Raw genomic sequence first — 13878 nt, 5'->3', positions numbered from 1 at the left:
TGGCCATTATTTGTTACTTATCCCTCCTCCCGGACTTGGTGTTAAATTATAACAGTACTCCTGTGAAGTAGAGTACATAAATGCAAATTATTGCTAATTTGTTTTTTTTCCAAAAATATAATTTACTGTATTCATAATATCTTTCTATAAACATGCAGAGTAAATTAAGGAGTTAGGTTCTGTATACTAGCATATGAATAAAGAAACAAGCTTTGGAGTCATAGAGTCCCACAGTGCGGAGACAGGCTCTTTGGTCCAAACTGCGCCATGCCGGCCAAAATGTCCATCAACGCTAACCCCATTTCCCTGCACTTTGCCCATATTCTTCTAAACCTTTCCTATCCATGTATTTGCCCAAATGCCTTTTAAATGTTGTTAATGTATGAGGAGATAGGTTTGGTGGGGCAGGAGCAAGCAGAGACAATGGGTCGACCGGGGCAGTCAGGATTGTGAATTTTGGGTAAGAGGTAGAACCAGGCAGTGCAATGTTCTGGATCGATGAGGTTGGAGGCTGTGCATGGGAGATCCCCTGAGTTGATGAGGTTGTGGATGGTCTGGGAGATTATGGTTTGGTGTTTTCTTATAGCTTGACACCGTCCTGTCCCCCTTGGGCCAGGAACTCCCCACACACATTCAGGACACCACCCACACCCTCCACTTCCTCCCTGACTTTCATTTCCCCGGCCCCCAACACCTTATCTTCACCATGGACATCCTGTACCTGTACATGTCCATCCAGCATGACAAAGGCCTCGAAGACCTCCATTATGGGCATTTAAGAGGGCATTGGATAGGTATATGGAGGATAGTGGGTTAGTGTAGTTTAGGTGGGCTTGGATCGGCGCAACATCGAGGGCCCAAGGGCCTGTACTGCGCTGTATTGTTCTATGTTCTATGTTCTATGTTCTATTTCTTCCTCTTCCGACAACCCAACCAGTGCCCCTCCACCAACACACTCATGCAATTAGCTGAACTGGTCCTCACCCTCAACAACTTCTCCTTCAAATCCTCCCACTTTCTTCAGACCAAAGGGGTAGCCATGGGCACGTGCATGGGCTCTAGCTATGCCTGCCTCTTCATCAGGTATATGGAGCAGTCCATCTTCCATAGTTACACTGGTACTATTCCCACCTTTTCCTCCACTACATTGATGACTGCACGGATGCCACCTGGTGGTCCCATGAGAAGGCTGAACAGTTCATCAACTTCACACCTTCCACCCTGACCTCAAGTTCACCTTGACCATCTTGGACACCTCCCTCCCCCCCTGGACTTCTCTGTTTCCATTTCTGGCAAACAGCTCAACACAGACATCCATTTCAAACCTACTGACTCCCACAGCTACTTGGACTACACCTCTTCCCACCCCCACCCCTGTAAAAATGCAATCCCTTACTCCCAATTCGTTTGTCTCTGCTGTATTTTCTCCGAGGAGGAACAACTCCACCCCAGAACATTCCAGATGGCCTTCTATTTCAAGGACCACAATTTCCCCTCCCATGTGGTCAACAATTTCCTCAATCACATCTCCTCCACTTTCTGCACCTCTGCCCTTGAACCCCATCCCTCCAACCGCAACAAGGACAGAACTCCCAGTCCTCACCTTACACCCTACCAATCTCCGGATACAACACATTATCATCTGCCATTTTCTGCCACCTACAGTCCAAACTGACTAGCAGAGATATATTTCCCTCCCCACCCCATCAGCATTCCGCAAAGACTAATCCTTCCGTGGCTCCCTCGTAAGGTCCACACCACCCAGCAACCTCCACTCCCTGCACCTTCCCTTGCCACCGGAAGAGGTGTAACACCTGCGCCCACTCCTCCCCTCTCCTCCCCATCCAAGGCCACAAAGGATTTTTCCGCATCCGGCAGAGATTTTCCTCCTCATCCAAACACCTCATCTGCTGTCAAGATTAGAGTGGTGCTGGAAATGCATAGCAGGTCAGGCAGCATCCAAGGAGCAGGAAAATTGATGTTTCGGGCAAAAGCCCTTCATCAGGACCCTTCCCTCCTGGACCTCTCTGTCTCCATTTTCGGCGAAAGCTCAACATGGACATCTACTTCAAACCCACTGACTCCCACAGCTAGCTGGCTTTCTTTTGCCCGAAATGTAAATGTTCCTGCTCCATGGATGCTGCCTGACCTGCTGTGCTTTTCCAGCATTACTCTAATCTTATTCTAATCTCCAGCATCTGCAGTACCCACTTTCACCTCATCTACTGTGTCTGTTGCTCTTGATGTGGTCTCCTCTACATTGAGGAGACAGGACAGCAACTTGCAGAATATTTCAGAGGACACATGCACCAAAACGCCCCACTGCCCTGTGGCCGAACACTTTAACTCCCCCTCCTATTCCGCCAAGGACATGCAAGTCCTGTGCCTCCTCCACCGCCAAATCTTAGCCGCCCAATGCCTGGAAGAAGAACGCCTCATCTTCTGCCTTGGGACCCTCCAACCACATGGCATCAATGTTGATTTCACCAGTTTCCTAATCTCCCCCCACCACCTTATTCCAACTCTCCAACTCGCCCCCCCCCGAACTGTTCCACCTGTCAATCTTACTTCCCACCTATCCACTCCACCCTCTGCTCTGACCCATCACCATCACCCTCCACCTGCATTTACCTATCACCTTCCAAACTATCTTCTCTCCCAGCCCCATCCTCCTTCTATTTATCACTCAGCCAACAACCCCCACCACCCCCCACATTCCTGATGAAGGGCTTATGCCTGAAATGTTGAATCCCTTGCTCCTTGGATGCTGCCTGACCTGCTGTGCTTTTCCAGCACTACACTTTTCGACGCTTGCCATTTGTATGGCTGGTCCAGTTCAGTTTCTGCTCAATGGTAATAATGTAAATTTGCCATAGTCCCAGAGGACCATGAGCTGTTCTGTCATTAGACAGAGCCAACTGATGGTGGTTTAACCTGACAGTCATCATGCCTCAGGTGAGGGGAGAGGTTGAGAAAGAGGGATCTTTATGGTAATCTCAGCTGGAGCAGGAATCGAGCCCATGCTGTTGGCCTCACACTGCATTTCAAATTGGCATTCAAACTAATCGACTCCTCTCAATGGTAATGATACGTATTGAACATCATTGTCAATGTACCCTGAGCCTGCAGTCCTCTCAGTGTCCAGTAGTGTTCACTTGGGAGCAATCAAACAGACAGGCTGTTGAGGCCTAGCTGCTGATGTCAGCCGTGACCTCAGAGCAGATATTGCACTGGAGCCTCCTTTGCCTATATATCCCGGCTCTCCAATGTGGGAGGCAAATGTCTTCACATGTTGCTGGGAAGCCTAGTGAATTTAAGTCATATTTACCAAACTCGCCTCATTAATTATCTACCCTGCCCCATGGTGTCTCTCTCATCTGATTTCTGACCCATTTTAACATGCCCCATGCCCAAAACAACACATCACTCAGTGGGTATCCACTGAAAGGCTAGCATCCCTTATGTCTGTGCCATCTTTAAAAAGCTGCTGGGTACCTGAATAAGCAATAACATTCTGAGGCTGCCCTGCTCCTCCAAAAGTGCCTTCTTGATCTGTGAGGATGACAGCACAAAGGTTTCAGGGAAAGCACTGACAAGACTATTTCCTACATCAGCCACCAGCTCAGATACTGACACCCCAGTAGGAACAAAATTTGTTGAGCCCCTCACTGTGACAGCCTGCAGTAGGCCAAGGAAGAAATGGCCCAGGCAGTTAGCACTTGGACGACTACCAAAGACCAGGCACTTGCTGAGCCACAGGCAGGAGAAGACCCTGTGGTGTCAGCAATCAGAGACCTTGTCCACATGCACAGGGAGGGACAGGAGCAGCTGACAGGAACAGGAATGTGGGAGGTAAGGCTTTCACTGCCCAGAGGCTGCACTAGCAAGGGGGCTCCCTGCTCCCCTGCTGTGGGAAGAAGGAGTGCACTAAGATGCAGTAGCAGGGAAAGGAACAAGAAACCATATTGAGGGCAGTTTGGTGGCAAGGGTGATAATGGCTCTTATGTGACTCTCAGCTTATGTGTAAACTTTTGTGCTTTAGCTGATACATGTATTTGTTAGTCTGTCTGGGTAGGTGCTAAACACACATTGTCACACCACCTGGCAGAACATCATGGCCACAGTCAAGGCTCCAGGGTTGGAAGTCTGTGCTGAGAACCTACTGTTGCATCTGGAAGCAGGGAAACAATGTATACAGTGGCATTGAGTCATGCTGACACCTTGTTCCTCCCCATTCAATATTCCTAATGTTTGGCTTCCTCTGTACACAAAGGTTCAACTGCCAATGAGTTGCCCAGCATTGGCTATGCCAGGGAGGTGCAACACACCGAGAGGGTCAGTGCTGTAGGATTGTCTTGATGTTTCTCTAAGCTGTATCTAAGCTGTGCAGCTGCTCCAAGGTTCCTCTGAGATTCTGCACATGCTGATTGGCGTGCCAACGCATTGACTTCCAGTTTTGGAAAAAAATTAGAGGGAGTGTTGGCTAGGGAGTAGGCAATCAGTGTGCCTGTGTGCTGAACATTGCATAGATCTGTGACCAATGTTATTCCCTTTTAACAGCCCTATGTGAAGTCACTGGTGCAGCTCCCTTCCTCATAAGTTGGGTCACTTACCCAGACCACTCCAAGTGTCCAGTTCTTTCCCATTGGACACTTTCCATTCCAGAACGATGAAAGGTGACAGCGTCCACCTCAGCCTGATTATGTCAGTGAGCTCCCAGATACTCATATCCCCTTCCTTGTAACCCATCCCCTCAATCCAAAAGTTTCACAGTTCCCCAAATCCCTATTCAACCCACCTACATTCACCTACACCTGTCTACCCTTCTCACCCAGACCAAATGAGGAACCTCACCGTAGCCCACATTACACAGACTTCTGTAAGATACTGCATATGTAGTCTACACAGAGTCTGTACCTTTCTCCTTCTGCAACTAACTGCCTATAACCTTTGAATGCCTCTTCAGTGACCCCCAAAGTGTCTTGATTGGCCTACTGAAGATCTTGCAATGAACCTCTCCCTTACTGCTGAGCAAAAATTGACTGTTGCCAGCTAGCAACTCTTGAAACTATGTGTTCCATAAATGTTATGTCTGTGCCATCTTTAAAAAGCTGGCATAGATTACTGGCTTACTGAGAACAAGAAATGGAGTCAAATACAAGATTCCATTACACCTTTCCTTGGAAGAAAGAAAGGTTCACCAAATTGAAGATTTCTCTACAATCGCTTTAGAAATACAAGAAATGTCTGACATTTAGCTTACAGTACAGAATTTATAGGTAACACTTTCATTTATCCCTTTATGTAGCATCAGTGGACACCACCCTATGTGTGGAAATCTCTCGCCATCGCGTGAGTGCAAACAATATCCTGCACATTTGAAGAAGAGAAACATCAGTTTAAAGCTTTTTTCTCTGTTGATTAATACTGAGTTTAAAGATTATTTTCAATCAACCTTTTTACTCGATAACTTTAGCAATAATTTTGTGATCATTATGTGATAGCTAGGATAATTGTAGCAATAATTCTAAAATAATTAAGTTTCTATTATACTGATTTTAATCTGCATGCGATAGAATAAGAAATTGTAATAACGAGTTCAACCAATATAAGGCTACAGTTCCTCAGCACCATGGGAATCTTGGAGTTTGAAAGCTTTGAAGAACTCAGCTGTAAATTGGAGCTGTTCCTGCAGTTGTAGACTCAGTGGGGTGGGGGCAACATAAAGGGCAAGGGAGAACACAGATGGCAAACTTAGTATTTATTGATGCCATATGCATGCACACTATGTACCACATCAAAAACCACGTATGCATATGTATCCCAGAACCAGCACATGGGTTTCTGGCCACTTTCAGAATGTACACACTTGCATGGTCTTTGAAGCAGTGAATAGTGCACTTGTGGTGTCAATAAACATGGACTTTCATGATCCACCAAATGTAGTGAAGACATATCAGTCTTCTTTCGAAACAGCTTAAGTAGCTTGTACTGAAACATAGAAACCTAGAAAATAGGCGCAGGAGTAGGCCATTCAACCCTTCGAGTCTGCACCACCATTCAATATGATCGTGGCTGACCATGCAATTTCAGTATCTCACTCCCACTTTCTCTCCCTTGATCCCTTTAGCCACATCCAGCTCCCTTTTGAATATACCTAATGAACTGGCCTCAACAGCTGTGATAGAGAATGCCACAGGTTCACAACTTTCTCAGTAAAGAAATTCCTCCTTATCACAGTCCTGTATGGGTTACCCCTTATTCTTGTACTGTGATCCCTGGTTCTGAACTTCCCCAACATCAAGAACATTATTCTAGCCTGTCCCAACAGAATTTTATATGATTTTGAGATCCCTCCCCTATTTTTGTAAACTCCAGTGAGTACAAGCTCAGTCGATCCAGTCTTTCTTCGTATGTCAGTCCTACCATCCCAGGAATCAGTCTGGTGAACCTTTGCTGGACTCCCTACTTAGTCATAGTGTCATACAGCACGGAAATAGACCCTTCAGTCCAACCAATCCATGCTGAATGTAATCCCAAACTAAACAAGTCCCTCCTGCCTGCTCCTGGCCCATTTCTCTCCAAACCTTTCCTATTCATGTACTTATCTGAATGCTTTTAAACATTGTATTCATGGATTTTTAACCTTTCGGGAGTAAATGCAAGCCAAACTTCTGTTCGCCTCCCCCTTCACATATGAATACACATTCCTGGTGCTTCATGAGACAAACAACTTTCAGAAGAATATGGGTTTCTTACACTCTTCTCCTCTGTTGACAGAAACACGTTTTCAATGGCTCCTTTAAGCTTGGTATCAAAAGCAGGCATTTCTGACTGACAATCACTTTCAAACTTATCTCCCTCCAAAACAGATTTGACAGTTTCAGATGAATAAATGTGTACCACAGGAATTTTGTTGTTTATTCGAGTCATTTTTCTCGTTCATCCGAGTGACATGCTGCAGCTCTCTGCACCATTCATTTTCTTCCTACGGATTGCTCAAAAGTGAAGACTTCATTTCCTCTTTCTTTACAATTTCCTCCGAATAGTTTTTTTATTCTCTAATTGTATCAGGTTGGTTGATCTTTTCATTTAAATTGGATCAGTTCATCAGCTGGCTTCAGAGTCACCTCTAGAATCTTTCTTTTTACATATTCAGTCATTTATGATGTGGGCATCGTTCACTAGAGCAGCATTTATTTCCCAGAGGGCTGTTAAGAGTCACCCATATTCCTGTGGGTCTGGAATTACATGTCAGCCATGCCAGGTAAGGATGGTAGTTTCCTCCCCTAAAGGACATTAGTGAACCAGATGGGTTTTTCCTGATAATCTACGATGGTCATCATTAAACTCTTAATTCTAGACAGCTTATTAAATTCAAATTCCACTCTCTGCCATGGCAGGATTGGAACCCAGGTTCCTGGAACATTAGTTGAGTTTCTCCATTAATAGTCTAGCGATAATACCACCCAGCCGTTGCCTTGCCACTCACACAAGTTACATTCTTACACAAGTTTGATCCCTTCCCTTGGATATTCTGTTCATTTCAGAACTTTTTCTGTATTATCACCTAATGCTTCTAAGACTCTTTACTCCTCATTCCGTTTCTTAAAGTTTTCTGTATCCGCTCTTCCACACTGCAGATCTCATTGTTCTTGTTCTCCAGATTGCATTGGAGTTCAAAACTTCCATTGTTCTTTTCGAGACGAATTCCAATTGTCAGTCTGGGCTCTTCATTCTGCATTCAACCAACTGTTCTGACTCATCAGCAATTCTTTCTCTTGATCGAGGCATATGTCATGGTGCTTTATAGAGACTTCTCTAAGTTGAACTTCAGCAAGCTTAAACTGAAGCTCTGTCTTTGCTGCATTTTCTTCCACAAATTTATCAGCAAGATGTTTCAAATCCTCATGCAAGTGTTTTATGTCCTGTGCCTAATGATCAGGTGTTGTCACCACTTTGTGCTTTTCATTAGCAAACCAACCTTTTGTGCAGGAAAGTTTAGTCATGACCCTGATCAGGTTTTCTTTTATTAGATTAGATTCCCTACAGTATGGAAACAGGCCATTTGGCCCAACTTGTCCACACCACCCTCCGAAGAGTAACCCACCCAGACCCGCTCCCTTACCCTATATTTACCCCTGACTAATGCACCTAACACTATGGGCAATGTAACACAACCAGTTCACCTGATCTGCACATCTTTAGACAGTGAGAGGAAACTGGAGCACCCGGAGGAAACCCTCACAACACTGGGAGAATGTGCAAACTCCACACAGACAGTTGCCCGAGGTGGGAATCGTACCCCGGTCCCTGGCACTGTGAGGCAGCAGTGCTAACCACTGAGCCACTGTGCCACCCTTTAACAGAGCTTCATTCTTGTTGCTGCCATTGATATTGTTATTATTCTGATATTAACATTTCTTGGTTTGGGTTGGTTGGTTCTCTGCTTTAAGCTATTTGGCTTTACAGGCTTGGGCTCCTGTAACCAGGAAAGCAGTGAACAGTCCTGCAAAACCTCTGTTACACTCATTTCAACTGGGTCATTTTTAGCTCTCAAACAGGCCAATTCAATACCATTATAAAATGCATGCCATTCAAAAGGTAAACCAGGAACAATTCCAAAAGGGGGCAGAGGACGCACTGCCCATAGTTAACTAAAAAAGTTAGACAAAGCATTGAACTTAAGGAAAAAGCATGTAATTGCATAAAGATGAGTGGCAGACTAGATGATTGGTCAGCGTATTAAAAATGTCAGAGAAAGTTAATCAGAGAAGGAGGAAGAAATTAGAGAATAAGATAAAAGAGAAATGTAAACAAGAATAGAAATTACTGGAAAAGCTCAGCAGGCCAGGTGATATCTGCAGAGAGAAATCAGCTTGAGTGACCCTTCCACAGAACTGGGGAGAAATGTAAATATGGATATCACTTATGCAATTACTTAAAAAGAAAGAACAAAAGTTGGTCCTCCAGAGAGTGAGAATAAGGAGTTAACAGGAACTGTTAATAAGGAGCTGGCTGAACAAATGTTTTGCTTGCCCATTTGGTTTCCTTTCATTTCATTTTGCCTCACAACACACCCTGCAGCTTTTGTACTCTGACTTCCCCTGACCTCGCTTTGTCCCTTTACATCCCAGACCTAGCAAAGACTGACAACTACCTAAAGTTGGTTTTGAAGCCATCTTCAAACAACATCTTTCCGATATGCAATTGTTTTAACTTTAAAGGCACAAAACCATTGAATTCAGATTGATGTTACACATCCTTACTGGGATAAGATGCTGGCATGATGCAAAGGCCAGACTGGGAGCTGATGCTAATTATTCAAATGAGCTGACCCCAACAATTTGGCCTCAAACACTAGTTTGGATAGCCAGTCAGCCCTGGTCCCAGTAGATCTGAAGTTTCCTTAATGCTGTATGAGAAATCAGACTGCAGTAAACAGAAAAACAATCACTAATAATTAAGGAGGCAGTGCATTAAACCATACTGTGTTGAAATTAAATGGCTCTTCTGACTAGTTAATTCTGTCTGTTTGGGTCCATTCATCAGTTTGAGGTAATTGTCACATGGGCCCATTGATGTCCTGATATGGTGTCACAATTAGCTGAGATTCGATTTGCAGCCTTCCTCAGACAGAGCAACTGGATTCAAATCCACACCAGAGACTGACCACATAATCTGCCACTTAAGTGCAGTGGTGAGAGCATGCTGTACTATTGGAGGTGTCATTTCTTAATTAACATGTACATAAAAGATTACAAACATTATTTCAAGGAGGAAAGAAAGAAATTTAATGTGGCCAATATTTAATCCTCAATCAAATCTGTTAAAACAGATTATATTATTGGCTGTGAAATATATCGGATCCTGAGGGGTTTTGACCAGGTGGTTGTGAAAAGGGTGTTTCTTCTCATGGGAGAATCTAGTACTAGGATTCACTAAGGATTTACCCATTTCAAACAGAGATGAGGAGATTTGTTTTCTCTCAGGGCTGTGAGTTTTTGGAATTCTTTTCTTGAGAAAGTGGTACAGGCAGAGTCTTGAATATTTCTAAGGCAGAACTGGACAGATTTATGTTAAACAAGGGGTTAAAAAGTTGCCAGGGTAGGCAGAAATGTGAATTTGAGGTTACACTCAAATCAGCCACGATCTGATTGAATGGTGGAGCAGGCTTAAGGGGTCAAATGGCTTATTCCTGCTCATTGTTTATATGCACAGCACTTTGGGAGCTTCTGAGGTTGTAAAGTGCTATGTAATTGCAATATTCAATTTTAACAAGGACTGGTTTGTGACATGACTCTGATATTGCTTTTCCTATCTGTAAGACCTGACTGTCCTTTTGGTTATCGATGTGGTTTTAGCTGCGTCACCCCTTTCTATCTGAAATGCCTGGGATGAAAATTACAATGCAAATTCATGCAAATAGTTAGAAATAGCTGCCTTTGTATTGTGATAACGCCGAACTGCACACATGCTACATTTCCTGCGAGTAGTTTAACCTCCTTATTTCTAAACAAAATGTGTCAGTCACTGATAAAGGCAACAAATGAAAGATGGAGCTTTGACAGGTAATATTCATCTCCATTCTTATCTGTAATTCAGGAAGGCAGCACTCAGTAGCATTAGCAGGCAAAATAATCTGCAAGTGTTGATAATAAGAAAGTATTCTTTCTGGGTCATAAATCACCAGCCATGTCTGGGGTTACTGTTTCAGAGCTGTGATGTGAACAATGTGGGAGATGCCCAGAATAACAAAACTCATAGGTAAGAAGAAACCAAAAAATAAGCTGATACTGTAAATTCGCAAAAGAAAGAGGAAAATAGAACTTAATTTATTCCCTAATTACTTAGATAACTGGTTAAAAAGCCACAGATCCACGTTAACAGATGACACAACAAGTTAACAGTGTAGATGGAAGCATAAAATTACAAGAAAATATTGATAGAACAAATGAATGAACAAAACTCTGTTACCTTCTGTAAAGTTACCTAAAAGAAAATAGGATATTTTAGAAATAGTGAAAAGCTCGAAGCAGTGGCAATGCAAAAAGATTTGGGTCTGGATACATATTTCATTAAAATGTCACGTGCAAGCATAAAAAAACCCAAAAATGTTAATGGAATGCAGGCTGTTACATCCTGAGGAGTAGAACATAAGGGGTAGAGTTCTGATGAAAGTTCATTGACCTGAAGCATTAATTCTGTTTTTCTTTCTATAGCTGCTGCCTGACGGGGGCTGGGTATTTCCAGCATTTTCTATTCTCGTTAGGGGAAAACGTTATGCTTCAGCTACACACCCTAGTTGGACTATATCTAGAGTTACTGTTAGCAGGTCTGGGCATTACACCTTAGGAAAGTCCAATGTAGATTCACCAGGATAATTGGTAGTTTAAATTATGAGAGATTGCACACGTTGGAGTTATATTCCCACAAGTTTGCAAGTTTGAAAGATGATCTGACTAAAGTTTTCAAGCCAATAAGGGATTAATAAATACTGGGAAGACTGTGCTAATAGTCGTGCCCTGCAAGTTCATAAGCCATCACAAAATGTATAACTACCCAAATAAACCACTGAAGTGAATAATTTGCCTGACTGTACAAAATCAATTTACACCAGTTTTCTTCATTAACTACAAAGTAAATTTTGACATTTTATTCATTACCTTAACTCATTACTCATAGATTACTCGTCACTCTGATACAATTTAAACTAAACCCCTATAAAACATCAAACACACAAACACATTCACTCATCAATACAGACAAAAATAGGCAACTTTACAGACATGTTCTGGGTAGAAAAATGTAGACAGAAAAAACAAAGACAAGAATCTGGGTCATATGGGTGGAATGACTTGTTTCTGAATAGGAAGGGTTTGGAGGGATATGGGCCGGGTGCTGGCAGGTGGGACTAGATTGGGTTGGGATATCTGGTCGGCATGGACTGGTTGGACCAAAGGGTCTGTTTCCATGCTGTACATCTCCATGACTCTACGACTCAAAGCCCATTTGATCTTTTTCAGCAATTGTGTACAATGTCATCTGTCCATCTTCGAGTCAACACCTGAATCTAGGAATTTTCTGGTATCAGGACTTTCGAGAATCTTCAAGTTTTGACTTTTTCACTCACAGGGAAAGATAGAACATCGAACATTACAGTGCAGTACAGGCCCTTCAGCCCTCGATGTTGCGCCGACTTGTGAAACCAATCTGAAGCCCATCTAATTGGTCGGAGATGCTTCTTATTTGCAATTCTTGGATGCCTCTAAGTGCACAATACTTACAAGTCTATTCCAGACTACAGCTGGACCAATCTGAAGGCTGTCATTATGCAGTTCTTTTCATAACTCAGAGAATCCTGGTGCTGTGCTCTCTCATAAAGTATCTATCTCACTCCCTAAATGTAAGGCAATCCCAACTGATCTTCAAATTGCAAAAAAACCCGGTACCTTTAGTATAGTGTCCAACTTTCATTCTTCGATCTATATTCCAAAAGAAAAAATTATGCATGATCCTTATAGGTGTTGTAATAGGAAACAGTATAAAGGGTGGAGTTAACGTAGGTCTCTAGTCCTCTCCTCTGAACTTCCTGCTGATGATCCTGTACAGTAACCACATGGAGTGACCCCAAAGGGCTGGTGGTCAGGCCCTCCCTAGACTCCCTGCTGATTATAGGATATATGGACTGGGATGAAGAGTGATGTAAAAGCAAGTTGTTCATGCTGGTGGCAGGTAATGCCTTCACTCCTCCCAAAAAACTATCATGAGACCAGCACTGGTCCTTACTGCCTCATTGTGCCAGTTTTAGTGTTTCCACCCCCTGTTCCCAGTTCCTCCCTAAGTGTGGGGTGCCTGTTAGTCTAGAGACTAAGAAAGGCAATGAAGGTTTCAGGCTTTGAAATGTCCATAACATATAAATATGGTAAAACAGTAAGTGCACCATCTGTAGTATAATATAAATATTATTCCTTCACAGAACCTGTATTTGCAAAATAGACATCCTACTGTTACTTTTGTGTCAAAACTTTATAAGTTTCTGAGTCCATGATTGTAATGAGAAATGTCTATGTAAACTTGTCACGCTGCAGTTACACCCATCGAGCAGTTGTGATGCTGTAATTCCACAGTGGCAAACCTCTGTACTGCAGACACATTTCTCTGCTGCAACCAATTCTACTTCGCAAAATACAATGAGGCATGCTATTTAAGTAGTTAGGACCGAGGTTGGAGGAATATCAATTCCTTTCTATTCCCACTGCTCCACTCGCCACAACAAATTTTAAATGTTACAGGTCAAATATGTAGGCTTTAGGCTATACCTAGTTTAGTGTCAGAAGCAATGCAGCAAGATTTCTTTATTCAACAAAGAAAAATGAGTTTATTACAAACAAAACTTCCTCAAACAACATGCAAAGATTATTGACAATAATGATTTAACTGTATGAATATCCATCTATAACCCTCATGATTTTCTAAACCTCTACAAGGTCACACTTCAATCACCTAGTGACAAAAGTCCCAGCCTATCCAGCATCTCCTTATACAGTAATTCAAAACCTCCATTCGAGGCAACATCCTCATAAATCTTTTCTGAACCCTCTCCAGTTTATAATATCCTTTCAATATCAGGTAGACCAGAACTGGACACTGTTCTCCAGAAGAGAACAGTGGGCGGCATGGTGGCGCAGTGGTTAGCACTGCTGCCTCATAGCGCCAGAGATCCGGGTTCAATTCCCGACTCCGGCGACTGACTGTGTGGAGTTTGCACGTTCTCCCCGTGTCTGCGTGGGTTTCCTCCGGGTGCTCCGGTTTCCTCCCACAGTCCAAAGATGTGCAGCTCGGGTGAATTGGCCAGGCTAAATTGCCCGTAGTGTT

Source organism: Chiloscyllium plagiosum, unplaced genomic scaffold (genome assembly GCF_037043375.1).
Source record: "Chiloscyllium plagiosum isolate Xiang-an unplaced genomic scaffold, Cpla_swu_hap1 HiC_scaffold_31, whole genome shotgun sequence".
NCBI lineage: Eukaryota > Metazoa > Chordata > Chondrichthyes > Orectolobiformes > Hemiscylliidae > Chiloscyllium > Chiloscyllium plagiosum.
This window is presented reverse-complemented; position numbering follows the sequence as displayed.